This window comes from Nomascus leucogenys, chromosome 13 (genome assembly GCF_006542625.1).
Source record: "Nomascus leucogenys isolate Asia chromosome 13, Asia_NLE_v1, whole genome shotgun sequence".
NCBI lineage: Eukaryota > Metazoa > Chordata > Mammalia > Primates > Hylobatidae > Nomascus > Nomascus leucogenys.
This window is the reverse complement of record NC_044393.1, coordinates 27,958,114-27,967,943: the sequence shown is the minus strand read 5'-3', so window position 1 is coordinate 27,967,943 and position 9,830 is coordinate 27,958,114. Positions and strand designations below refer to the sequence as shown.

The 9,830-nt window shown below is 45.2% G+C and overlaps 1 pseudogene; it reads right to left on the bottom strand.

The window, feature by feature from the left end:
• Positions 1–229: 229 nt before the first annotated feature.
• LOC100587086 lies at positions 230–819 on the bottom strand (annotated as a pseudogene).
• Positions 820–9,830: the final 9,011 nt, after the last annotated feature.

Genomic DNA, 9,830 nt, shown 5'->3' with positions numbered 1-9,830 from the left:
ATGCTGCCCAGGCAGGTCTCTAACTCCTGGGATCAAATGATCCTCTTGCCTTGACCTCCCAAATTGCTGGGATTACAGGTGTGAGCCATTGTTCCCAGCTTCTGCTTAATTTTTATTTCCCAGTTGGCAGGGGCTCCCTAATTCTTTAGCTTTACTTTTTTATTGGATAAAATATACATAGCATAAAATCTACCATTTTAACTATTTTTTTGACAGATAAATAGTTTCTTTATTCCTCCTCCTCCTCCTCCTCCTCTTCTTCATCTTCCTCTTCCACCTTTTCCCGGGCAACTTTAGCAGGACCCTTTGCACCATCAAACTTTCCTTTTGCCTTATAGTCAGAAACATCCTTCTCGTACTTCTTCAGCTTTGCCGCCTTAGTGATGTAAGGCTGCTTTTCACTGTCATTTAAGCCATTCCACATTTCACCCAGCTTTTTTTTTTCTTTTGCCACGTCTCTAATAGAGATGCCAGGGTTTGTGGATTTGATCTCGGGGCAGAATTCTGAACAGAACAGGAAGAATCCAGACAGTAGCCTTTTGGGGCATTAGGATCCTTCTTCTTCTTGCCTCCCTTAGCTGGTCCATAATCCTTCATTTCCCGATCATAGTGTACTTTATCCGCCTTTGCCATTTCATCGAATTTAGACTTCTCTTTCCCAGACATGGTCTTCTACCTCTCGGAGCACTTCTTGGAATATTCTGGAAAATTGACAAGGACCTCTGGGTTTTTCTTCTTATGTTCTTCTCTGCATATCTGCACAAAGAAGGCATAAGCAGACATCTTTCCCTTTGGTTTCTTGGTGTCACCTTTAGCCATCCTGACTGAATTTCTTCTTCCTTCCTGGCCGCCTAGCAGGAGGGAAGGCAGAGGGGAGTGAAGGGTGTGGGGAGGAGAAGGAGGTCCCTCGGAGGCAAGGCAGCGGGAGACGGCGGCGCGGCCCGAACGTTCTGCAGGTGCTGCGGTGGCGGCCCTATTTTAACTTTTTTTTTATTTTATATTTTTTGAGAGGGAGTCTCGCTCTGTCACTCAGGCTGGAGTGCAGTAGGGTGATCTCGGCTCACTGCAAGCTCCGCCTCCCGGGTTCATGCCATTCTCCTGCCTCAGCCTCCCGAGTAGCTGGGACTACAGGTGCCCGCCACCACGCCCAGCTAATTTTTTGTATTTTTCGTAGAGACGGGGTTTCACTATGTTAGCCAGGATGGTCTCGATCTCCTGACCTCGTGATCCGCCCGCCTGGCCTCCCAAAGTGCTGGGATTATAGGTGTGAGCCACCACGCCCTGCCAACTTTAAAAAAAAAAATTTTTTTTTGAGACAGAGTCTCCCTCTGTCGCCCAGGCTGGAGTGCAGTGGTGCGATCTTGGCTCACCACAACCTCTGCCTCCCGGTTTCAAGCGATTCTCCTGCCTCAGCCTCCCGAGTAGCTGGGATTACAGGCGTGCGCCACCATGCGCAGCTAATTTTTGTATTTTTAGTACAGATGGGGTTTTGCCATGTTGGCCAGGCTGGTCTCGAACTCCCAATCTCAGGTAATCTGCCATCCTTGGCCTCCCAAAGTGCTGGGATTACAGGCATGAGCCACCACACCTGGCCCATTTTAACTATTTTTAAGTATACAATTCAGTGACATTAAGTACATTCACAAAGTAGTGTAATCATCACCACTTCCTATTTCTAGAATTTTTTCATCATCCCAAACAGACACTCTATACCCATTAAACAACATTCCCCATTTTCCCCTTCCCTCAGCCTCTGGTAACCTCTATTTATTTTAATTTCTGTCTCTATGAATTTGCCTTTTCTAGATACTTCATATGAGTGGAGTCATACAACATTTGTGTTTATTTTTGTTTGTTTGAGACAGAGTACAGTGTTGGGATCATAGCTCACTGCAGCCTCAACCTCCCAGGCACAAGTGATCCTCCCACCTCAGCCTCCTGGATAGCTAGGACTACAGGCACACACCACCACACCTGGCTAATATTTAAAAATTTTTTGTAGAGACGGTGAAACAGGAACCCTCAAAGGGTGTGCAATGGGGGTGTGGCTCGCCTCTTCAGTGCCCTGCTGCTCAAACCTCTAGGGGAGCATACAGATGGGCAGGCTGTGGGGCTCCGACCCCACAGCAGTGTCTAGGGGTGAATGTTTACAGCTGAAGCCCCAATGGGTATGTGTTATAGGGTGCTCTTTTAGGTTGCTGTCTATAGGCAGCTTGTGTTAACCAGCTCAATTAAACCCCCTTCCTTACCAGAAGGACAGAGGGATTTCTGTATCCTGGGGTTTCTTGCCTTGGTGTACCTGGAAGAACTGGATCACATGTGGGCTTGGAGAATGAGTGCAAGGTTTTATTGAGTAGAACTAGCTCTCAGCAGATGGGGGAGTTGGGGAGCCAGAAGGGAAATGGTTTTCCCCTGGAAATGTTCTCATGATGTTCACCAACATGGTGAAACCCTGTCTCTACTAAAAATATTTAAAAATTATCTGGGTGTGGTGGTGTGCGCCTGTAATCCCAGCTACTCAGGAGGCTGAGGCAGGAGAATCACTTGAACCGGGGAGGCAGAGGTTGCAGTGAGCAGAGATCGTGCCACTGCACTCCAGCCTGGGCGACAAAGCAAGACTCCGTTTCAAAAAAAAATATTAATAAGGATGTGGAGAAAGTGAGCCTTCATTTATTGCTGGGGGACTGTCAAATAGTATCGCTGCTTTGAAGTTCTTCAAAAAGTAAAACAGAGTTACCACATGACCCAGCAATTCCACTGCTAGGCATATATCCAAGAGAAATAATGTATGTTCATAGGCCGGGCACAGTGGCTCACACCTGTAATCCCAGCACTTTGGGAAGCCAAGGCGGGCAGATCACTTGAGGTCAGGAGTTTGAGACCAGCCTGGCCAACAAGGTGAAACCCTGTCTGTACTAAAAATACAACAGTTAGCTGGGCGTGGTGTCAGGCACCTGTAAGCCCACCTACTCAGGAGGCTGAGGCAGGAGAATCATTTGAACCAGGGAGGTGGAGGTTGCAGTGAACAGAGATCACGCCACTGCACTTCAGCCTGGGTGACAGAGTGAGACACTGTCTCAAAACAAACAAACAAAAAAACAAAAAACAAAACAAAACAAAAAAAATGGAGGCTGGGCGTGGTAGCTCATGCCTGTAATCCTAGCACTTTGAGAGGCCAAGGTGGTCGGATCACCTGAGGTCAGGAGTTTGAGACCAGCCTGACCAACGTGGAGAAATCCCATCTCTACTAAAAATACAAAATTAACTGGGCATGGTGGCACATGCATGTAATCCCAGCTACTTGGGAGGCTGAGGCAGGAGAATCGCTTAAACCTGGGAGGCGGAGGTTGCGATGAGCTGAGATCGTGCCATTGCACAGCCTGGGCAACAAGTTCTAGAGGTTGGGAAGGCCAAGATCAATGGGGTGGTGGTTTCTGGTGAGGGCCTACTTTCTCAGAGACTTCACCTTTTACAGTGTCCTCACATGGTGGAAGGGGCCAGCTAGCTCTCTTAGGTCTCTTTTATAAGGGCAGTAATCCCATTCATGAGGGTACCCAATCATCTCCTAAAGGCCTCATCTTCTAACACTGTCACATTTGGGATTATGTTTCAATGTATGACTCTTGGGGACACACAAACATTCAGAGCATAGCAGTAATACATGTCTTTATAACTTTTAACAAACGTATGAGTATCCCTAAACAATATATAGCATTGCTTTGTGTGTTTTTAAGCTTAATATAAATCACATAAGTTGCATCCTCTGCAATATTCTTTTTTCCTACCAACATTATGTTTTTGAGAATTATCCATATTCTTTTTTTTTTTGAGACAGTCTGGCTCTGTCACCCAGGCTGGAGTGTAGGGTGTGATCTCTGTTCACTGCAACCTCTGCCTCCCGGGATCAAGTGATTCTCCTGTCTCAGCCTCCCGAGCAGCTGCGATTACAGGTGCCCACCACCACACCCAGCTAATTTTTGTATTTTTTGTAGAGACAGAGTTTCACCATGTTGTTCAGGCTGGTCTCCAACTCCCGACCTCAAGTGATCTGCCTGCCTTGGCCTCCCAAAGTGCTGGGATTATAGGCGTGAGCCACTGCGCCCAGTGAATTATCCATATTCCTACCACACACTGCTGTGTAGTATTTCATTATATGACTACACTATAATTTATTTTGTATATTTACCTATTGGTGGACATTTAGATTGTTTCTAATTTTTCAATATTTCAAACAATGCCTCAGAGAACATCTCCAACAGGTTTCCTTTTGTGCATGTTAATTTCCCTGGGTTTTATATTCAGGAGTAGGATTGCTGAGTCAAAGGCCTGCACATCTTCTACTTCATTAGCTATTGCCACAAGTCTATTACTAGTCAGGTGGAGCGTTTTCGTATGTTTATTGGCAATTTGTATTTCTTCAGTGGCTTTATGTTCACATCCTTTGTCCATTTACCTAATATAAATTTGTTAGGATTTCTTTATATATTTTTGAATTATCATCCTTTGCCAGCCAAAACATTGCAGAGATTTTCTCCCATTTAGTAGTTTGCCTTTTTTCCCTTTATGACATCTTTTGGTGCACAGAATTTCTACATTTAATCTGGTTGACCATATCAAGTTTTTTCATTTTTGATTTGTGTGATGATTAATTTTATATGTCAGTTTGACTGGATCATGGCATGCCCAGATATTTGGTTAAACATTATTCTGGGTGTGTCTGTGAGGGTGTTTGTAGATGAGATTAACTTTTGAATCCGTAGACTAAGTAAAGCAGATTGCCCTTCCCAAGTGGGTGGGCCTCATTCAATCCATTGAAGGCCTGAATAGAAGAAAAAGGTGGAGTAAGAGAATTCTTTCTCCCTGTCTCATTGTGCTTATGCTGGTACTTTGGTCATCTCCTGCCTTTGGACTTTTTTTTTGAGACAGGTTCTCGCTGTCACCCATGTTGGAGTGCAGTGGTGGGATACTGGCTCACTGCAACCTCCGCCTCCTGGGTTAAAGCAATTCTCTTGCCTCAGCCTCCCGAGTTGCTGGGATTACAGACTCCCGCCACCACACCCGGCTAATTTTTTTGTATTTTTAGTAGAGATGGGATTTCACTATGTTAGCCAGGCTGGTCTCGAACTCCTGACCTCAAGTGATCTGCCTGCCTTGGCCTCTCAAAGTGCTAGGATTATAGGCATGAACCATTGCACCTGGCCTGCGTTTGGACTTTTATCTGGACCATTGGCTCTCTTGGTTCTTGGGCCTTTGGACTCAGACTAGAACTAAACCATTGGCTCTCCTATGTCTCCAGCTTGCTGACTACAAATCTTAGGGCTTAGCTTCTATAACCACATGACCTAATTTTTTATAATACTCTCTCTCTATTCTGTTGGTTCTGTCAGAGGCGTTTGAACCAGAGCAACTCCATCTTGAGGAGGTGCTAGGTAAAATAAGGCTAAGACCTGCTGGGCTGCATTCCTAGCTGTTTAGGCATTCTAAGTTACAGGATGAGATAGGAGGGCACAAGATACAGGTCTGATAAAACAGGTTGCAGTAAAGAAGCCGGCTAAAACCCACCAAAACCAAGATAGCGACAAGAGTGACCTCTGGTCATCCTCACTGCTACAGTCCCACCAGCACCATGACAGTTTACAAATGCCATGGCAATGTCAGGAAGTTACCCTATATGGTCTAAAAGGGGAGGCATGAATAAACCACCCCTTGTTTAGCATATAATCAATAAATAACCATAAAAATGGGCAACAAGCAGCCCTGGGGGTTGCTCTGTCTAAAGAACAGCTATTATTTTATTCCTCTACTTTCTTAATAAACTTGCTTTCGCTGGGCGTGGTGGCTTATGCCTGTAATCCCAACACTTTGGGAGGCCGAGGCGGGTGACCTGAGGTCAGGAGTTCAAGACCAGCCTGGCCAACATGGTGAAACCCCATCTCTACTAAAAATTCAAAAGTTAGCCAGGCATGGTGATGGGTGCCTGTAATCCCAGCTACTTGGGAGGCTGAGGCAGGAGAATTGCTTGAGCCTAGGAGGCGGAGGTTGCAGTGAGCTGAGATCACGCCACTGCACTCCAGCCTGGGCGACAGAGTCTCCATCCCCCCATCCCCCCCGCCAGAAACAAACAAACAAAAACACAACTTGCTTTCACTTTACCCTATGGACTTGCCCTGAATTCTTTCTTGTGCAACATCCAAGAACCCTCTCTTGGGGTCTGGATCAAGACCCCTTTCCAGTAACACTTCTGTTTTTCTGGAGAACTCAGAGTAATACAATTTGTGACATTTTGCGTCTTGTTAAGGAACTATTTCCCTACCCTGAGGTCCTGAAGATGATTTTCTTTAGTTTCTAAAGATCGTAAAGTTTTGCTTTTCAAATTCAGGTCTTTAATCTAACTGGGGGTTATTTTCATGTATGCTACAAGGTAGGAAGCCATTTTATTTTTTTTCCAAATGATTAACCAGTTGTTCAGTGTTATTTTAAAACAACCCATCTGTATTAGTTTCCCAGGCTGTCATAACAAATTACCACAAGCTGGGTGGCTTAAAACAACAGAAATTTATTTTCTCACAGTTCAGAAGGCCAGAAGTCTGAAATTAAGGTGTCAGCAGCACCGGTTCCTTCTGAAGATTCTGAGGGAGAAAACCTCCCATGCCTCTCTCTTAGCCTCTGGCGGTTGCCAGCAATTGTTGGCATTCCTTGGCCTGTGGACACATCACTAATCTTTCTCTCCATCTTCACATTGTTTTATTTTCTGTTTCCCTGTGTCTTCTCCTCTTCTTATAAGGACACCGGTCATTGGATTTAGGTCCCACCCTAAATCCAGGATGAGTTATTCTTAAAATCTTGAACTAATTACATCTGGAAAGACCCCATTTCCAAATAAGTTAATATTCTGAGGTTCTGAGGGGACATGAATTTTGGGGGGTACACTATTCAGCCCACTATATAGCATCATCTTTTGCTACTCTTTTGCAAATTCTATTTCTGTTATTTATCAAGTGTCCATTTATATGTGGGCAGAGTGGTCATTTTATAATATAAATCTCTGATGAAATGGTTAGACATTTTTCATGAGATAATCTTATTTAATCCTCACAACAGTGCTGTGAGGTAGGTGCTACTAAAATCACCTACTGTCGAGGGGTGTGCCAGTCAGCATTTGCTAAGTATGACATGATAACAAACAACCCCAAACTCTCAGTGACTTACAAAAAGCCAATTGCTTTCTTCATCACATTACACATCACAGCTGTAGATTGACTGCAGCTTTGCTCTGTGTCTTTTCATTCCAGGGTCCAGGCTAAAGGCACAGGCCCTATCCAAGACACAACATTTCCAGTGGCAGAGATAAAAAAGTAAGATTTCAGACTCAAACATGCAATGGCACTCCAAGTTTCTGCTTCAAACTGGCATGTATCTCTCTAGCTCACATTTCATTGGCCAAAGGAAGTCATGTGGTTAAGCTTGACAATGCGCTGGGGAAGTGCACTCCTTCCTCCGGAAGGTACACAAGTCACATGGCAATTGACTAGGATGGATAATTCTCTTACTGGCCAAGGGAAGGGCAAATAATGGAGAAAAATAATACGTCAACCACAGGGGTTGAGTAACTTTCCCAAGATCAAACCACTGGGAAGGGACAGAGGCAGGATTCAAACTCAGACAGTCTGTCTCCAAAGCCATAGTGAACTCCATGGCTCCCTACTGCCTGTTAGATGGAATCCAAATATATTTAAGCTTTAGGGCATTCCTGCAGCCTGGAGGGCCCTTCTACCTAATTTGTGTGCTGAATTCACTCTTTAAGACTCCACTCCAATCTCAACTCCTTGGACTCACTCTTATTTGTCATGTGTTCCCTCAGCTCTCGGGCCCTTGCACAGTGTTCCCAAATGTTTGCAGTATTTTGGGATGAAAGGAGTAAGGGGCACAAGCTGCAACTGTACTGTGCTCCTGAGGATGAGAACACTTTGCCTACTTTTCCGCCCCTCTAAACTAAGCTTAGCATCTTGTGCTTGGGTGACTCTGACAGGTCAGCCCCGCATGACTCACTCTGTAAGCCTTCAGTGCCATCACCACAAGGTCCTGGGTTAGGGTGTGTGAGTTGGTGGGTGGGGGGGCGGAGGTGGAAATTAACTTTCACCTTTCAGGAACCTTTCCCTTCCCCAGGAGAAGGACAAGTGTAAGGTCCTTCTCTTAAGTAGTCTGGGCAAGTCTCTACTCATCACTCCTAGCAGGACTGGGGAGGCCCTGGAAGGTGCAGAGGAGGAAGCTCTGAGAATTAGAAAGAGCACCAAACTGCACCATAGAAGACTTTACTAATTTGTCCAAGTGACAGAATTTACCTTCTCTGAGCTTCAGTTTCCCCAGCTATAAAGTGGCAGCAACACTGATCTTGCCCTCCTCCCTAAGTTGCTACAAAAAGACATAGTAAAAATCTTTAGGGTGCCGGGTGGGGTGGCTCACACCTGTAATCCCAGCACTTTGGGAGGCTGAGGCAGGCAGATCGCCTGAGGTTAAGAGTTCGAGACCAGCCTGGCCAACATGGTGAAACTCCATCTCTACTAAAAATACAAAAATTAGCCAGGCATGGTGGCAGGCACCTGTAATCCCAGCTACTTGGGAGGCTGAGACATGAGAATCGCTCGAACCCGGGAGATGGAGGTTGCAGTGGGCAAAGATAGTGCTACTGCACTCCAGCCAGGGTGATGCAGCAAGACTCCATCTCAAAAAAAAAAAAAAAAAAATCTTTAAGAATGCAGCCTTGAAATCACACAGACTTGTACTGGAATCCTTCTCATAAGCTATGTGACTGAGAAAGTTATAGATCCTCGTGAGCCATTATAGCTACCTCCCAGGGTGAGAAAATTATGTAAGTAAATTTCCTAACATATACTAAGTACTCAATAATGTTGGCTATTCCTATATGAGATGATGATACTTATAATTATGTAGGGGAAGTCCCAGACGAGGACCCATCTATGAACATTGAAAGGAGGGAGTACAGAGGCTAACTTTTCTTAGAATTGGTTGCTTCTTTTAGCCAAGTATAAGGTGTGGCTCAAAGGAATGAGGAAGCAGTTAATGAGGTGACAGGGCACAGAATACTGTTTGTCTTCACAGATCTCGGGGGAAGGATAGAGTGGTTAGCTGACCTTCCCAAAAGATCAGAGATCCTGGTCTCTTGTCCACCCACAGATGCAGGCCCCTTGACTCTGTCCTGTCCCCTCCTACCAGTCCAGTTACCACGTTCTGGTGAGGCTGCCTTTGAAATAATAATAACAATGGTAGTTGTACTAATGATATTATTACTTTGAAGTGTACGAAGGCTTTCTAATACATTATCCCAGTTATCCTTCATTATCTCTCTCCCATTCACAGAATCCAGAGTTAGGAAGGATATTGCAGATCATTCTGCATTTTACAGATGGGATCTCTGAAATTTGAATAAAGGAAGGGATCTACTCAAGGGCTGGGATTTACCTGAGACTACACAATAAGTTAATGGCAGGGGCAGGACTAGAACCTGCAGCTCCTGACTACCAGCCTAGTGCCAGTGCCTCTTTCAAGTCACACTTGCATTGGCTTTCCATTCCCATGGACTCCCAGTCTATTCTTTTTTTTTGGTTTTTGTTTTGTTTTGTTTTGAGACGAGTTTCACTCTGTCGCCCAGGCTGGAGTGCAGTGGCGCGATCTCGGCTCACTGCAACCTCCGCCTCCCAAGTTCAAGCAATTCTCTGCCTCAACCTCCGGAGTGGCTGGGATTACAGGCGCCCACCACCATGCCTGGCTAATTTTTTTGTATTTTTAGTAGAGACAGGGTTTCACCATCT